Raw genomic sequence first — 11,127 nt, 5'->3', positions numbered from 1 at the left:
GTGGTGGCAGGCACCTGTAATCCCAGCTACTCAGGAGGCTGAGGCAGGAGAATCACTTGAACCCGGGAGGTGGAGGTTGCAGTGAGCTGAGATTATGTGATTACACTCCAACCTAGGCAACAAGAGTGAAACTCCGTCTCAAAAAAAAAAAAAAAAAAAAGAAAAAGAAAAGAAAAGAAAAAGAAAAAAAGAAATTGAAGAGGACACAAAAAAATGGAAAGATATTCCAGGATGGTGGATTGGAAGAATTAACATTGTTAAGATGTCCATAGTACCCAAAGCAACCTACAGATTCAATGCAATCCTTATCAAAATACCAATGACATACTTCACAGAAAAAAAAAAAAAAATCCTAAAATTTACATGGAACCACAAAGGACCCAGAATAGCCAAAGCTATCTTAAGCAAAAAGAACACACCTGGAGGAATCACATTACCTGACTTCAAATTATACTACAGACCTATAGTAACCAAAACAGCATGGTACTGGCATAAAAACAGACACATACACCAATGGAACAGAATACAGAAGCCAAAACAAATCCACACATCTACAGTGAATTCAAACCTACACTGGGGAACAGTCTCTTCAATAACGGTGCTGGGAAAACTAGGTATCCATATGCAAAAAAAATGAAACTAGACCCCTATCTCTTGCCATATACAAAAATCAGAATAAAAGGTATTAAAGACTTAAATATTTCTAAGACCTCAAACTATGAAACTAATACAATAAAACATTGGGGAAACTCCCCAGGACAGTGGTGTGGGCAAAAATTTCTTGAGTAATACCACACAAGCACAGGCAATCAAAGCAGAAAAGGACAAATGGGATCCCCCTCAGGTTAAAAAGCACAGCAAAGGAAACAATTAACAAAGTGAAGAGACAACCCACAGAATGGGAGTAATTATTTGCCAACTACCCATCTGACAAGGAATTAGTAACCAGAATACATAAGGAGCTCAAAAAACTCTGTAGGAAAAACTGTAATAATCTGATTAAAAGTTGGGCAAAAGGTTTGAACATACATTTCTCAAAAGAAAACATTCAAATGGCAAACAGGCATATGAAAAGGTGCTCACCATCATTGATCATCTGTGAAATATAAATCAAAACTACAATGAGATATCATTTCACCCCAGTTAAAATGGCTTCCCCCCTCCCCCCACAAGATAGAGTCCTGCTCTGTCACCCAGGCTGGAGTGCAGTGGCATGAGCTCGGTTCACTGCACCTCTGCCTCCCGGGTTCAAGCAATTCTCCTGCCTCAGCCTCCCGAGTAGCTGGGATTACAGGCACCTGCCACCACACCCAGCTAATTTTTGAATTTTTAGTAGAGATGGGGTTTCACCATGTTGGCCAGGCTGGTCTTGAATTCATGACTTTGTGATCCACTCACCTCAGCCTCCCAAAGTGCTGGGATTACAGGTGTGAGCCACCGTGCCTGGCCAAAATGGCTTTTATCTAAAAGTCAGGCAATAACAAATGCTGGTGAGGATATGGAGAAAAGGGACCCCTCATAAACCTTCGTGGGGTACTAAAAATAGTGGTTGTACTAAAAATTAGTACAACCACTATGGAGAACAGTTTGGAGATTCTTGAAAAAACTAAAAATAGAGCTACCATATGATCCAGCAATAGCACTGCTAGGTATATACTCAAAGGTAAAGAAATCAGGATATTAGTACTTCTACATAATGGAGTACTATTCAGCCATAAAAAAGAATGAAATCCTGTCATTTGCAGCAACATGGGTAGAACTGGAGGTCATTATGTTCAGTGATATAGGCCAGGCACAGAAAACAAACTTTGCATATTCTCACTTATTTGTGGGAGCTAAAAATTAAAACAATTGAACTCATGGAGATACAGAGTAGAAGGATAGTTACCAGACGCTGAGAACGGTAGTGGGGGAAATGAGAGGCAAGTGGGAATGGATGGTTAATGGGTACAAAAAATTGAAAAGAATAAATAAGATCTAGTATTTGACAGCACAACTGGGTGACCATAGTCAATAATTTAATTATACATTTAAAAATAACAAAGAGTATAACTGGATTGTTTGTAACACAAAGGATAAATGCTTGAGGTAATGGATACCTCATTTACCCTGACGTGATTATTACACCTTATATGCCTGTATCAAAATATGTAATGTACCCCATAAATAGATACACCTACCATGTACCTACAAAAATTAAAAAGAATATTTCTTATTTTAGTTCAAAGACTTTTTCAATAAATGGACATGGACTACATAACAGTTTTGAAATTTATAAAGGTAACTATGCATCGGAATCTCTATATATTCATGATGAAAATAAAGACAAGAATCAACAGGAAATGCTATGTAAATATACTTGAATATTGAATACTGAATGGTAACTTGCTAGCAATAAAAATATTGCAGACCCTGTCCCCTCCTCCCCCACCCCAAGCCAATAAAGTTGCTTGAAAACATCATCTCAAATTTCACAAAAAACTTATGTGATTATTTGAAGACGAAGATGGGGAAAATACTACACATTAGCGTATAACTCTTACCTCCCCATTCCTCCAACTAGGGTAGAGTCAGAAGAGCTCTGCAGCATTGGAAACGTCTGCATAAAAATACACTTGCCTCTGGCTAGCATGGTGGCTCACACATGTAATCCCAGCACTTTGGGAGGCCCAGGAGGGTGGATCATCTGAGGTCAGGAGTTCGAGACCAGCCTTGCCAACATGGTAAAACCCCACTTCTACTAAAAATACAAAAAATTAGCCAGGCGTGGTAGCGGGCACCTGTAATCTCAGCTACTCTGGAGGCTGAGGCAGGAGAATTGCTTAATGTTTCATGTTTAAATTTTCTCTATTTTACGCAATATTTCTTTACTTTTTAAAAAATATTATAGAAAATTTAATACCTATGGAAAAATTCAGAAATATCAATCAAAACGACAATGAGATACAGAAAATAATACAAACTTTAACAATTTTTTCTTTCTTTTTTTTTTTTTTGAGATTCCCTCTGTCACCCAGGCTGGAGTGCAATGGCACGATCTTGGCTCACTGCAACCTCTGACTCCCGGGTTCAAGCAATTCTCCTGCCTCAGCCTCTCGAGTAGCTGGGATTACAGGCATGTGCCACCATGCCCAGATGATTTTTGTATTTTTAGGTTGAGACGGGGTTTCACCATGTTGGTCAGGCTGATCTCAAACTCCTGACCCTGTGACCTACCCGCCTCAGCCTCCCAAAGTGCTGGGATTACAAAATTCAACAATTATTAACTCATAGCCAATCTGATTTCATTTATATTTTTACATACATTGTTCATATTAACTTAATGGGCAAATATATTAGTACCACAGTATATATTTAATATTTGTATCTTTTAAATGTTTTATATTCTTGCGTGTTTTGTTATACCTTTTTTTAAATGAATTCTGGACACAAAAAATAAAATACTGGTATTCATACTGGCATTTTGATATTACACTAAACACTCAAATACTGATATTGTCATTTTGCTTTGTGCTTCACTAGCAGGTGGGGCCTAAGCACTAAAACGCTTGCTTTATGCCTACATAACTCAGTCCTCTGTAGAATAATCAAAGTCTTGATTACCTCTATATTACAACTTTATACCAAAATCTTTATTCCTTAACTACAACCACCATATATCCACATTGCCTTAAAAACAGGTTAAACAGAAACATTTTTTTCTGAAAACTTTTCTTTCAAAGCAGTATTTACAGTATTATCCAGCAGAAGAACCTGTACTTTATAACTTACAAATTTTACCATTACAAAATTCATACAGTATCATAGGCCAAAAAAGGAACTAAAAACGTAATGCATTTTAGAGTAATCAATGGCATTGCGTCCTCTCCTAAGCATATATACCCACCATTTCTGTCCTTTAGTAGTTTATTGATGATGTTACTAAGGTCAGCAATTTCAGAGGCAGCAGGGATTGAGAAGGGAACATCATCTACAGCATATCTATAAAAAGGAAATGATATGTCAAGATAAAGTCTACAGATATTTGAACAAACATGCTTTTACGAATTCAACATACATTTATTGGGTAAATAAATTCCAGACATTTTGCTACATGTTGTAAACAAAAATGAATTAAAACATGATCTCTGTTCTAAGAAGAGGTTGAAGTCTGGTAATCAAATATAATGAAGTCATATAAGAACAATGTCATTAGGTGACATGTATAAACAGAACAAAGACATCACAGGTCATTTTAACCAGAGAAAAGGAGGGCAGGGGAGCAGGCCCTGAAGGGATGCACAAAAAAGATAACTGTTAAGCTACATTTAGAAAAGTGATTAGCCAGGCGTGGTGTCATGTGCCTGTAGTCCCAGCTACTTGGGAGGCTGAGATGGGAGGACTGCCTGAGCCCAGGAGGTGGAGGTTGTGGTGAGCTGAGATCACACCACTGCACTGCACTCCAGCCTGGGTGACACAGAAAGACCCTGTCTCAAAAGAGAAGTGAGTTTTTGCCAGGTGAGGGAAGGGTAGGCTGGAAGAAGCAGTGTGCAGGAAAGCAGGGAGAACATCAAAACAATAGCTAGGAGTTGTTAAACTGCCCAACCAGCCATTTCCAGAAAGTCTGATTTTGCTCTAAAGTGACCAAAGGCTAAAGAGATACACATGGAGTGCTTCAAATATCATGTGAAATCATTTTCACTTCTTTTTTGCGGGCAATGAAGAACTATCATAGCAGTGCAAATTAGAAATATCAGATTTTATTTAGTTAGATCTTTCTGGCTGCACAGTGGACACTGAAATAGAGGAACGCATGACAGGAGGCAGATTAGGAGACTCTTATAAGACAGACTGTGAGAAAATATTAGCAAATCATGTGTCTGATAAGGAACTTGTATCTAAACTATATTAAGCACACTTACAACTCAATAATAAAAAGACAACACAATTTTTTAAATGGCCAAATAGGGACATGAAAACGCTCATCACTAGTCATCTGGGAAATGCCAATCAAACACAAGGAAATATAATTTCACATCCACTAGGGTGCTATAATTAAAAAGACAGCTAATAACAAGTGTCAGTGAAAATAGGGAGCAACTGGAACCCTGATTATTGCTGGCAGTAATGTAAAATGGTGCAGTTGGTTTGAAAAACAGTCTGGCAGTTCCTCAAAAAGTCAAACATGGAATTACATCTGACCCAAAAACTCCACTTCTAAGGATATATGCAAGAGAAATGAAAACATACATCCACACGAAAACCTGTACATGGGTGTTCACATAACAACTATTCATAATAGATAAAAGGTATAAACAACCTAAATGCCCACCAGCTGATGAATGGAAAAACATGGTACATCCATTTAATGGCCTATTATTTGGCCATAAAAAGGAATGAAGTGCCAACATATACTATGACATAGTTACACCATTTTTTAAAAATCATAGTAAGTGAAAGAAGCCCGTCACAAAAGATCACTATATAATTCCATTTATACAAAATGTCCAGAAGAGATAAAGTTACAGAGCTAGAAAGCAGATCAGTGGTTGCCTAGAGTTGGGGGTATTATTTAATAAACAGCTCAAGGATGATGAAAAATGTTCTAAAATTGACTGTGGCGATGGTTGCACAACTCTGCAAATATGGTGCTGATGATCCTCAAAACACACTTTAAGCAATAAGGCTATAGCTATACATTTATGTATATAATTCACATATATGTATATTCTTGTGTGTGTGACAATTAGCCCCCCACCACACCATTTTACTGACCAAAATATTAAGCAAAAAGAAAAAGCAAGAATTTTATTTATTTATTTATTTTTTTGAGACAGAGTCTCACTATGTTCGCCAGGCTGGAGTACAGTTGAACTGATCCTGGCTCACTGCAACCTCTGCCTCTTAGGCTCAAGCGATCCTCCCACCTCAGCCTCTTAAGTAGCTGAGACCACAGGTAGGCACCACCATGCCTGGCTAAGTTTTTGTAGTTTTGGTAGAGACAGGGTTTCACCATGTTGCTCAGGCTGGTCTCAAACTCCTGATTCACCATGTTGCTTAGGCTAGTCTCAAACTTCTGAGATAAGCAATTTGCCTTCCTCGGCCTCCCAAACTGCTGGGATTACAGACATGAGCCACAGCGCCCTGCAAAGAATTTTAATTTCTACGTTTTTTAACCTTTTGGAGGGCCTAAATTCAAACATACATATGACATGTATCCATTCATTTCAGGGGTTAAAGCACTGTGGCCTATTATCTCTTACAACTTCATGTCAATCAACAATTATCTCAAGGCTGGACGCAGTGGGTCATGCCTGTAATTCCAGGTGTTTGGGAGACCGAGGTGGGCGGATCGCTTGAGGCCAGGAGTTCGAGACCAGCATGGCCATCAATGCAAATTCCTGGCTCTACTAAAAACACAAAAATTAGCCAGGCTTGGTGGTACATGCCTGTAATTCCAGCTACTCGGGAGGCTGAGGTGGGAAGACTGTTTGAGCCCGGGAGATGGAGGTTGCAGTGAGCCAAGATCCCTCCACTGCAGTCCAGCCTGGGCAACAGAGACTCTGTCTCCAAAAAAACCAAAACAAACAAAGCCCCAAATATTTCAAAAAATGTTATTTTAAGAAAAACAAAAAAACCTACTTTCAATTAAAATACACAGTGGTTATGTTAATGCATCACCACATTCCTAGAGAAGTATTAAGGCTCTGTATATAAGTACATCTATTCAGGTGCATTGATGATACGATTTACGTATACTTTCAGCAACAATACAAGAGGAGAGAAGATTATTTACTAGCTCCCCTCATAAAGCTACAAACAAAACCACAGGTATAACTCAGGTGGGAGTCTCCTAGTTTATGGCTAACTTTAGCTTATTAACACAACAAATATGTATTATCATTTTCACTGAAAAATGTGACATTTTTTGTTGACTCAGCCAATCTAAGAAGCTTAATATATAGTCCCTGCCCTCAAGAGACTTCCAATATAGTTGGAAGAGACCAGGCAAACACAAAGAAAACTAACAATGCAAAATATACCACAAGGCAGCATATAATTAGTTTTCGAATGAGTGCTAATAGACCTTGAAACCACTGGTTAAAATGTTTATATACCTATATAGATATATAAAAATGGTAAATGTTTACGTTTATATATTAATGCGACTTATACATAAATACATGATAAAGTATATATTTATAGTATATACATGTATATATAAAAATAAATCAGTAACTAAATCGACTTCATACTTATCAAAAACCAACTCTACCATAACCCCATGGTCAGAGCTCCACTTTCTAACCTGGTTTAGAAAAGCATCTTCTATCACCTACTTAAAAAAAAAAAAAAGACGTGTTTTCAAAAACTGTGAACTACCACTAGCAGACACCCTATAACGACAAGGCCCACTGTTCATTTTAAATTACACATATAAAATGTTTCATTGAGAAAGCAAACCTGAAGCCCTTCAGTCTCCTCCACACTCACAATTCAAATTATATAGAATCTGCGAAGCCCGTTAGAAAGGAGGTAATCTCAGAAAAAAGGGTGGGGATGACAGCAGAAACAACCAGGGATCCGCAAGGTCATACCAAAGGGGTGGTCGGAAAGGAACTGGGGAAGGGAGCGAAGGGTGGAACGCTTACTTACTTCTTGTTATCAGTGTAGAAACGTGTTTGGAGCTGAGCCATGGCGAGTACACACACGACTTGTCCACGGAAACGTCGGTTAGCAGATCCACAACAGGGAGCTCCTGTCTTGTAGGACTACAAAGAGGCAGCTCAAAACTAGACTGCATAAGTAAGCGAGGAGCTGCAGTCTAAGCCTGGACTCTGCTTTCTCTCCTCCGGTCTCCTCCGTAGAAAGCACGAGGCTGCCCTTCTACAAACGGCCAGACCACAAACATCGACTACCTACTCCTAGATTTAGGAGTCATCGATTAGAAAAGCATATTCTTAAAGGTAGCATGTCCCTTTAATCATTGTTAGAATTCTTCCCATACATGTGGGCCTGTTATCGATTAGGAAAAATATCTCACTGAAATCCGCTTTATTAATAAAAAATTTTTTTTCAAGAGGCTGTCCTGAGCCTGAGTAGTTCAAACACAGCTCCTAGTTACTACAAGTCTCAGAAAGCATAGCTTCTCAAACGCTGTGACCACTGGGAATTGTAGTCTTTTACTGCCACGCTGCCCTCAAAATATCTTATTTGCATTAAATCCTCCAGATTCCAGCCAGATATCAAATTTCCTCTGTCTTCAGTTTTTCTTGACTAACGCTTTGCCAGTTTTTTTTTTTTTCCTCATACATATTGTCAACCAGAGTTTCACTCGGCAGACGTTTTTCCTAAGTCTCGCCTCTAACTGCGGGTTTTAGAGAGAGGAAAGAGGCGGAAATACGAAAAAAAGAACCAATGGGAGAGGAAACGGTCGACGGTGGCCGACAGTGGTCTTACTCTCGTGGGACTGCGCTGCGCGTTCCCGGTGGGGTGCGCCTGCGCATTATGCTGGTCTCCATGGCGGGGCCTCGGAGCCAAGACGAGGTTGAGTAGACTCGTTTTGAATTTTCTCCCCTTTGCTCCGGCGGACTTCCCATCTCGCCTTGTGGGGCTATCGGCGGCGGCAGGACTGGAGGAGTCAGAGGTTTGGCAGCGCTGTCTGCGCAGACCTACCAGACGCTACCTCCCAACCCCCCCTTTCTTCCTCCTGCCTCCTCCTCCTCCCGTCACCTCCTGACCCGCTGAAGCTCCGAGCAACTGCCGGCCCCCGCCCCCAGCCGTAGCCGGTCACTGGCGGTGCCCTCCGCGCCAAGCCTGGGAGCCTTTTCGGGGTCCTACATGGCAGGGCTTCCGACCCCCGGCCTGGGACAGGGCTCGCAGGCCCCAGAGGGACAGGCTGGAGAAGGAGGAGGTTAGGTGTCTTGAGGGTTGCTGAGCCCAAGGATGCGCCATCGCCGCGGAGAAGGAGCGAGACCCTTTAGGGGGAGTGTGGTCCCTCACGCCTACCCGCACCTTGCTTTTTAGGGTTCTTTTTCTGAGCCCTTTTATACCTTATGTTTAGAAGGGGAAAATCATCCTCCCACACCTTCTCCCCGACTTTTTGCCTTTTTTGTCCTGAAGTTACCCAAAGGCCTATGTCTTGTTCTCAATATTCCCAAGAATAATATAGTTGTGTTTCTGAGGGAGGATGGATGGAGATAACTATCCTGATCCCAATGTCACTTTTTAAGGCATTCGCTTCAAGAGACAAGCAGTTTAGAATCAGGCAGAACTGGATTGCAAAATTTGTGGGCAGAGCGGTATGTGTGCAGGTGAAGACAACTAAAGCTTTCCTTTTTTACGTTGTTTAAAGATGTACTGTAAGGTAGACGCCTAATAGTTAAATGAACTCCTAATATTTGAATAGAGAATGATAAGAGATTTAAACAATTGGAAGAAAAAAATAATTTTTATTAGAGAGCAATGACAATAAAAGTAGGACTCTTCAGTTTACTCACCTTTGTAGCTCGGAATGCGGGCCCTGGAACCAGAATTCCTGGGTTCAAATCCTGCCTCTGCTACTTGATTAACCTTTCTGTGCCACACTTTTATCAAGTGTAAGAATTAACTGCGGCATGGGAAGCACTCAGTATATGTTAAATTATTATCATAATAGTTACCAATTCCAGTTTAACTAGAAGCTTTGCCAGCGTGAATGGGTAAGGGAGAATAGCCACATTGAGTGGAGGAATAAAATTAGAAAACCTCTGTGCTGAAGTCCAGGAGATCACTTATTAGGCTTGGGCTTGCTAATGGAAGTGATGGTCGTTTAACTATGTGGTTATTGTAGTGGTGAGGATTTACACATTAAATAAGTCGTGGGCACCTGAAGCTTCAAACGCTTTCTTAATGAAATCTTGCCATTGAATCTGTACTTATAATATATCATTGGTTAAAATATATATAAAATATAATTGATCAGCAGGTTAATTCATTTTTTATCATTAATTTGAAATTTATCAAAATGAGAATATATAGTACCTGACAGAGTCAATATAGTTTGATCTTAATTTGAATTGAAAATTAAGATCAGGAAAATAACCTGAATATATGCTTAATAGTGTAAGACTTTCAGTTTGCAAAACAGAAGTCCTGACTTGACTAAAATACATTTTTCATTTGATGGAGACCTTTAGTTAAGGAAAGATTAGTTTTAGCATTCAATATAAGTAAATAACCAGCATTATGTTTTACAGTTTTTTTCAACAATGATTTATGTGTCATGTTTGGTGTTGCCTCCAAGCAGTACCTGGGATAGCTGATGCTTTTACTTTGAGTCTTTTTCTTTACTTGGAACATTAATTGCAAGCTTTTGGTTGGTAATCATTATTTATGAGATATATTTACTATATGGTCTTCATGGAGACACCTTGTTATCTGGAGAACCACAGTTTGGAAAATACATTTCTCTTAGTTTTATGTCCATATAATGCCACAGTATGGTAGGGTACTAAAGACTCTGTAGGGCTTTGGAGTCCTAATTGTTTTTTGTGTTTTTCTTTTTTTCCAGTTTGGTTATGAATCCAAACCTAATGCACTCTGATCTTAAGCAAGTTTCTTGTCAGTTCCAGTTTTCCTGTCTACAAACAGAGACAAAAAAGATCTACCTCAGAGTCATTGTAAGGATTAAATAAATTTGTAAAGCTCTCAAAGAGCAGCCTAATTCCAGGACGTTGGGAGGCTGAGGCAGGCAGATCAGCTGAGGTCAGGAGTTCAAGACCAGCCCGGCCCACATGGTGAAACCCCGTCTCTACTAAAAATACAAAAATTAGCCAGGCATGGTGGCGGCTGCCTATAATCCGAGCTACTCGGGAGACTGAGGCAGGAGAATCGCTTGAACCCGGGAGGTGGAGTTTGCAGTGAGCAAAGATAGCGCCATTTCACTCCAGCCTGGGCGAAAAGAGCAAAACTCGATTTCAAAAAAGAAAAAAAAATCTCTCAAAGAGCAAAGAGGTAAAAAGAAGTTTGTGCAAAGCAAAAAATGGGTAGAAATGGATTACAGGGAAGCTTATAGGGAGAACAAACCATAAATAAAATTGACATTGTGAACACCAGCCTTAGATTTTTTTTCCCTGAAAATTAAAAAGTGCTTTTTTTTTTTTTTTT

The 11,127-nt window shown here is 39.6% G+C and overlaps 2 protein-coding genes across 2 annotated transcripts in view; one reads left to right on the top strand and one right to left on the bottom strand.

Annotated features, from left to right (window-relative positions):
• Positions 1 to 8,735, bottom strand: part of WDR12 (WD repeat domain 12) — a 47,977-nt gene extending 39,242 nt beyond the window's left edge. Inside the window, exons 1-2 of the mRNA XM_011949920.1 lie at positions 7,636 to 8,735; positions 3,887 to 3,981 (exon numbers count right to left, since the gene is read on the bottom strand). The gene's annotated coding sequence lies outside the window, so the exon portion shown is untranslated. The remainder of the gene's footprint in view (positions 1 to 3,886; positions 3,982 to 7,635) is intronic.
• The window catches only part of CARF (calcium responsive transcription factor), a 93,687-nt gene continuing 91,040 nt past the window's right edge, over positions 8,481 to 11,127 (top strand). Inside the window, exon 1 of the mRNA XM_011950000.1 lies at positions 8,481 to 8,526. The gene's annotated coding sequence lies outside the window, so the exon portion shown is untranslated. The remainder of the gene's footprint in view (positions 8,527 to 11,127) is intronic.

The sequence above is a fragment of the Colobus angolensis genome, unplaced genomic scaffold (genome assembly GCF_000951035.1).
Source record: "Colobus angolensis palliatus isolate OR3802 unplaced genomic scaffold, Cang.pa_1.0 Scaffold30, whole genome shotgun sequence".
NCBI classification, from domain to species: domain Eukaryota; kingdom Metazoa; phylum Chordata; class Mammalia; order Primates; family Cercopithecidae; genus Colobus; species Colobus angolensis.
The sequence above is the reverse complement of the archived record's forward strand: the minus strand, read 5'-3'. Positions and strand labels throughout refer to the sequence as shown.